This window comes from Astatotilapia calliptera, chromosome 13 (assembly GCF_964374335.1).
Source record: "Astatotilapia calliptera chromosome 13, fAstCal68.1, whole genome shotgun sequence".
Taxonomy (NCBI): domain Eukaryota; kingdom Metazoa; phylum Chordata; class Actinopteri; order Cichliformes; family Cichlidae; genus Astatotilapia; species Astatotilapia calliptera.
In genome coordinates, this window is record NC_137434.1 from 6,059,426 (window position 1) to 6,065,494 (window position 6,069).

The following is a 6,069-nucleotide window of genomic DNA, read 5'->3' on the forward strand; positions in this document are numbered from 1 at the left end:
TCCCTCCCGTTCCGTCAGACGCACAGGGTTTCCTCAAATATTAACACAGGCAGACAGACTGAGTAAACACCAGGACTTCTTTTGTCCAGGCCTCTTTTTTTAAATTTCAGGTTCACCCAGTTCGCGGCCGTGAGCACGCATGACTTCTTCACTGAGTCTTCCAGGATACGGCCGGGGCTCTGCTCTGCTCAGCCATGGGCAGCAGCTCCAGGCCTCCCTGAGCAGCTGTCGACGGGCTCCAGAGACAGAAAGGAAGGGAGAGGGAGTCGCCCTGCCCCCAACTTCACCAGCCTGCCTTCTCTCACTGCAGGGAACTAAAAGAGGGGGATGGGCATTCATACGGAGAGATAAAACATGGAGAAATCCTGAAGCATACTTTAGCATCTCTACATAATTCTGCTTAAAGGACGTTGACTTAATTATTAATCACAATCATCCCGATGATTCACATGTCTTGTTCCCTGCACTCGGCCTTCTGTTTTTCCCGTCTGGCCTTGTCTGTCTTTTCTTTCTCAACCTCCTGTTAATCACCTCCTCCATTGTCCTCAGACTGTACTGGTTTTCTGTACTGAAACCACAGCCGGGCAAACATCCTCAGGGGGCTTAAACCACTGGCGTGCCAGTGTCACCGTAGGAAGGAAGAGAGTCTGTGGCATCTGTGTGAAAAACAAAATGACAGGATAATATAGACGATACGATGACTAATGATTGCATAACAGCCCTCTGGGGGCAGCTGAGAATGCTTTATCAAGAATGCTTTATCAAGAATGCTTTATCAAGGAAATGCAGCTAAAAATATAGAACAGTGAAAAGGTCACGCCTGATTCACGAATAGCTAAAGCTGGATCTTAAATGTTAAAAGCATTGGGCGTGAGCGGCGTGCAACCTGAGTGGTAGCAAGCACAAGCTCGGGCTTCTGATCACACATTTGGTGGGTTTAATCAGTACGCTTTGCCATTTGAAGTCAGAAATCTGAGTCTGATTTGTTGCTTTAGACCTCTTTCGGAAAGTGTTTTTTATTTGCTGTTGGTGCAAAAAGACTCAACGTTTTTTAAAATGAAGGAGGAATGAGCAGGTGGAACATGCTCAGAACACCTAATCCAAGAGGCACCCAGGAGGCATCCTCGTCAGATTCCCGAACCACCTCAACTGGCTCCTTTCGATGTGGAGGAGCAGCGCCTCTACTCTCAGCCCCTCCTGAGTCCAGCCACCCTTTGGAGGAAGCTCATTTCTGCCAATTGTATCCGCGATCTCGTTCTTTCGGTCACTACCCACAGCTTGCGACCACAGGTGAGGGTAGGGACGTAGATCGACCGGTAAATTGAGAGCTTCGCTTTTACGCTCAGCTCTCTCTTCACCACAACAGAGCGTCCGCATCACTGCAGCCGTAGCACCAATCCATCTGTCGATCTCCCGCTCCCTTCTCCTGTCACTCCTACACAAGACCCCGAGATACTTAAAGTCCTCCACTTGGGTCAGAAACTCGTCCCTGACCCTGAGAGGGCACTTCACCTTTTTCAAGCTGAGGACCAAGCCTCAGATTTGGAGGTGCTGATCCTCATTCCCACCGAGCTGGAGGCCATCGCCCAACGAAGCCAACAGAACCACATCATCCGCGAAAAGCAGAGATGAGAGTGATTAGATAGGGTGCAATAGCAGTCATGAAAGTTGTTATCAGTGCAAGCTAGTTAGTGTGAGAGGGGATGGAGGCCACAGCTCGGGGGGGAAAAGCTGTTCCTCGGTATATTAAAACTGAATAACTGGGGCACTTACTGAGCATCTGTACCACAGCAAATACAGAACACAATGTGAGTGTGGATAGGGGGGAAACAAGTTTCTAATTACCGTACAATAACTTGCCATTTATCAGTACTATAAGATAAGGAAAAGGGCATTATGCAGAGTCAAGTTAATAGAATGAATGATTATGTCCTCTCGCTGTAAAATCAGTAACCTAGTTGTAATGTAACTCTTCTGTTAGAGGTGGTTCAAGGGTCCAGTGTAAGATCTAGCTAAAGGTCAGAACTAACACTGTGGTCTACAGTGAAATTAAATAGCACTTACAATGTATACGTGACAGTGATTACTGAGGTAATTCTTCTGTTTTGTTTTTCTGATCGTCCACATGTAGAAAAAGTAATTCTAAAGCACTCTGGTCTAGTGTTTCTGTCTTTTATGTCCATATGTAGCATAATAATACAGAATATGTTTTGAAGAAGTCATTGTGATACTGAGAACTCTGATTTTTTTAAACCCAGATGGAAATTTTCTGCCTGTCTTTTGCACAGTAAGTAAAAGTTGTCCCTTTTTCAGCACTGGAACACCATCATGTGAGCGAGCGTGCTCTGCAAACAGGAAATTCAACGAGACACCGAATCTACCACACCCCTGTGTTTGCTAAATAAAACTCTCCTGCCTCCCAAGAGCCAGAACACGGTCACATCAGTGGTCACAGAACTCGTCATTAGGTCCGACTGACTGACTGGCAGAAAATAATATGCACTGCCATTAATCTTTGCACGCGCTTTTCCTCTCCCCAACCCCCTCCATCTCGTTTGAGTCCTCTGAGATTTTTTTTCCAGCCCCGTTTGGTCAATACCTTTGCTCATCAGTTTGCTTTACGGACACGTCAGCTCAAAGCGTACCGTTCCCATCAGCCTCACTTGCGTTTTGCGTGACGCTTTATCATGCAAATCAGGGGTGTTGTCATGTCAGGACATCAAATGCTTCCTTTCTGTTTGTCAGATGGCGCTGGCGTCTTCTGCAGCAGAGGTGCAGAGGCAGCAAAGAATTAGAGTTAGAAACCTTTTGTTGCCATTATACAGTTTATATCAGCATACATAGCAGAGCAGGTAAAACTAAGAAGATTTGCACAGTAATTATAAAAAGTAATTAAAACTGCTAAATATGATAGAAGTGAGGTAACAAATCCCAGCCATGCTAGGGAGTAGCATGGCCACTGAGCGACTTTACCAGTAATAGACAACACTGCACGGAGTTTCTAGTAATATGAGATCAATGTTGCTCATTAAGGGAGTATTGCATTTTTCTGGGATATTGCACAAGCCAGAAATTGCTGGTGTGTTGATGATCACACACTCCCTCTTCTCTGTCTTAGCGCTGCTCCTCACACTGTGATGCAATATGTCAGCAGTAAAGGGTCACCAGCAGCTTTTAACCCAGCTTGTTCTTCCTGAGCACTCAGGAAGTGAAGTCACTGCTGTGCCTATGTAGTGACCGCTGAGGTCACAGTCCAGGATAGGTCAGCGGAGGTGAAGGTACCCAGGAATTCGAGGGCTTGAACCCTCTCCATATAATTGCAATTGATGTAGCGAGAGGCCGGGGTTTCGCTGTTCTACCTGAAGTCAAAGATGATTTCTTTTCTCTTCAGTGTGAGGTTGTTTGTTGAACTTCAGGCTGACACTTTCAGGATTTCTTCTCTGTAGGCAGACTCATCCCCTTCTGCTGATGAGTACAGTGGCCATGGTGTCATTTGAAATTTGATGATGGTGTTACTGGGATGGCCCGAGTTGCTGTCATGGGTGTAAAGGCCAATAGCAGTGGATTCAGCACACAGCCTTGCAAAGAACACATTCTCAGTTAGTGTCACTGTCTGAGGGTGATTTGTGAGAAAGTCCTTTTTCCAGGTTGGATCATCTCTGATCCACTCAGGGTAAAAAACTCTGGATGGATAATTCGGGATATATATTTGACCAGAATTGATATTCATTTAAATTAGTTGGTTACCTGGCACTGATGTGGTGTTTAAGCAGATTCCACAATATTTCGATTGGGTTGAGGTTGGTGCTTTGGGCAGGTCATCCCGGAAGCCAGCTTGCTTTGGTTTTAAGACGTGTTTAAGATCATTGTTCTGTTGAAATACGCAATTGTGTCCATGTTTCAACCGTCTATCTGTTGAACCGATGTGAATTTGAAGCATTTGGAGTCTTTTCTCTTTATTATCTCATTATTCCACACACTTTTGTGCAATGCATCAGTACCACTGGCTAAATATCTCATTTGTCTGACCATAAAACCTTTCTCCACAGGCCATTTGGCTTGTCCACGCGGGCAGCTGCAAATTTCAGTCGAGCTTGAAGGTGTCGATGTTGGAGCAGGGCCTACTTTCTTGGTTGGAACTCTCTCAGTCCATAGCGATATAAAACTCACTTTACTGTGGACACAAATTGAGTTTTACTGGAGTTTTACTGTTAGGATTCCAGTAGTTTCCAGTTCATGGCAGACTTGAGGCTTGGTGGTCCCATCCTAACTAATTTTCTTTCCTCAGATAGTGACATTTTGTGTCTCCTTCCAGAACATCCATGACTTGTACTTACATACAGTTTAAACTGATGAGTCTACAGTTGTTTAGAAGAAATGGCTCCAAGAGACCTTCACAGCTTACGTTAATAAATAAACTGAGTTCCTTTGACTTTTTCATTATGTTGAGTATTGGTCAATCCAATGAATGCTGTCAACTAAATCCTGTTTACGCTGGAAAATCTAAATTAAATTCAACCTTGTGCATCCAATTGGTTTTTTCTAAAGCCATTGAAGATGCATGCTGTGCATTCATTTGAGCCTGGAAAAGAACAGTTTTCCACTCTACAAAAACCCTGCTCATGGCCCTCACATGAAAGCTTTGCCTATAGCAATTGCAGCTACATGGGCTGCAGATTTCAGACAGGGTGGGATGAAGGCCTGCGACAGAGTAGTTGAATATACTGGTGAAGACATGTGATGACTGGTCTGCACACGCTTTTAGAACCTTGCCTGGAATCCTGTCAGACCCGTCTTCGTGTATTTGTAGTTTTAGTGTGTGGGCTCTGGAGTCTCGGGTAGGGATGGGTATCGTTTAGGTTTTATCCGATACCAGTACCAAACCGGTACTTTTGAAACTGTGCCGGTGCTTAAACGGTGCTCAAACCGGTGCTTAAAGAATGGAGAACACTCATGTTCAGCTGTTTTTTTGTAAAAAGATAACAATGTTAGCCTTTTCTGCAGCTATAGGGCATATATGGTCTCACTCTTGGCTGGAAGCAGTGCTTAAAACACCAATTTTGTCTAGAAACCTCTCATGTTTAACTGTTTCCCACTTTTTCTTTGGTCATTTTAGCCTTTTTGGCCAGGGTGAAGGGAGCATCTGCCATCAAACAAGAAGACAGCCGCATGTAACTACGATGGTGTTTGCTAGTTCACTTTACATGCATTAATTTAATAACGTGGTTAGCCTCAACGTAAATTACACACGAACAACATTAAGTTACTTGCCCAGAGAAGAACGGTGGCTGCTGCTGCATCATCATCCTCATCATTTCTGCTACACTGGCAGGGCTTTACTCTTCGGGTTTTTGGGGGATGTTGCTAACTCCGGGTCCGATAACAGGCACCACACCCGCAGTAGATGTGCTCGGTGTGAGGTCTCGCATTTCTCGGCTTTTAACAAAATGCTATACATCGCTAGGTGTTTCATCAGATTCAAGGTGTTACCTCCTTTGCACAGTATCACCTTAAAGCACTTGTTGCAGGCTGCTGAGTTTGCATCTTTTGCTGTGAAGTACAGCCAGACTTTTTACCGCTTCGCTTTGGGCATTTTTAATCTGTAGCTCTGCTCTAAAAGAACATACGTACCTGGGCCTGCCTACTACGCTTGCAAAGGTAAAACGATTGGCTAGAATCCAAAGTGTATGACATCTCAGGGAAAAAAAGCACCGAAATGTGCGCTGCTTTTCGGTCTGGTTACTACCATTTATGTCAGAACCAGATACCGGTACCCATCCCTAGTCTCGGGGGGATTACCGTTATCGAGTTTCAATAAGGGCAGTTTTAATTTTCGTGAAGGAGTCGCTCTCATGACTTATCAAGTGACACCACTGACTAGCCAATCGTTGGCATTTAGTCTGTGGCAAACCAGTCGAGTTGAGTAGGTACTAGTAGGAAAGAGCTGAATGTGTACAAAGAAGCAATTTACTTCCTCTACCAGTGTGCCGCCCCAACTTCCCAAGTCCACAAATGTTGTATTGCAGCCCCTGTACTCAGCAATATCCTGTATTCCCTGCCACACTCACC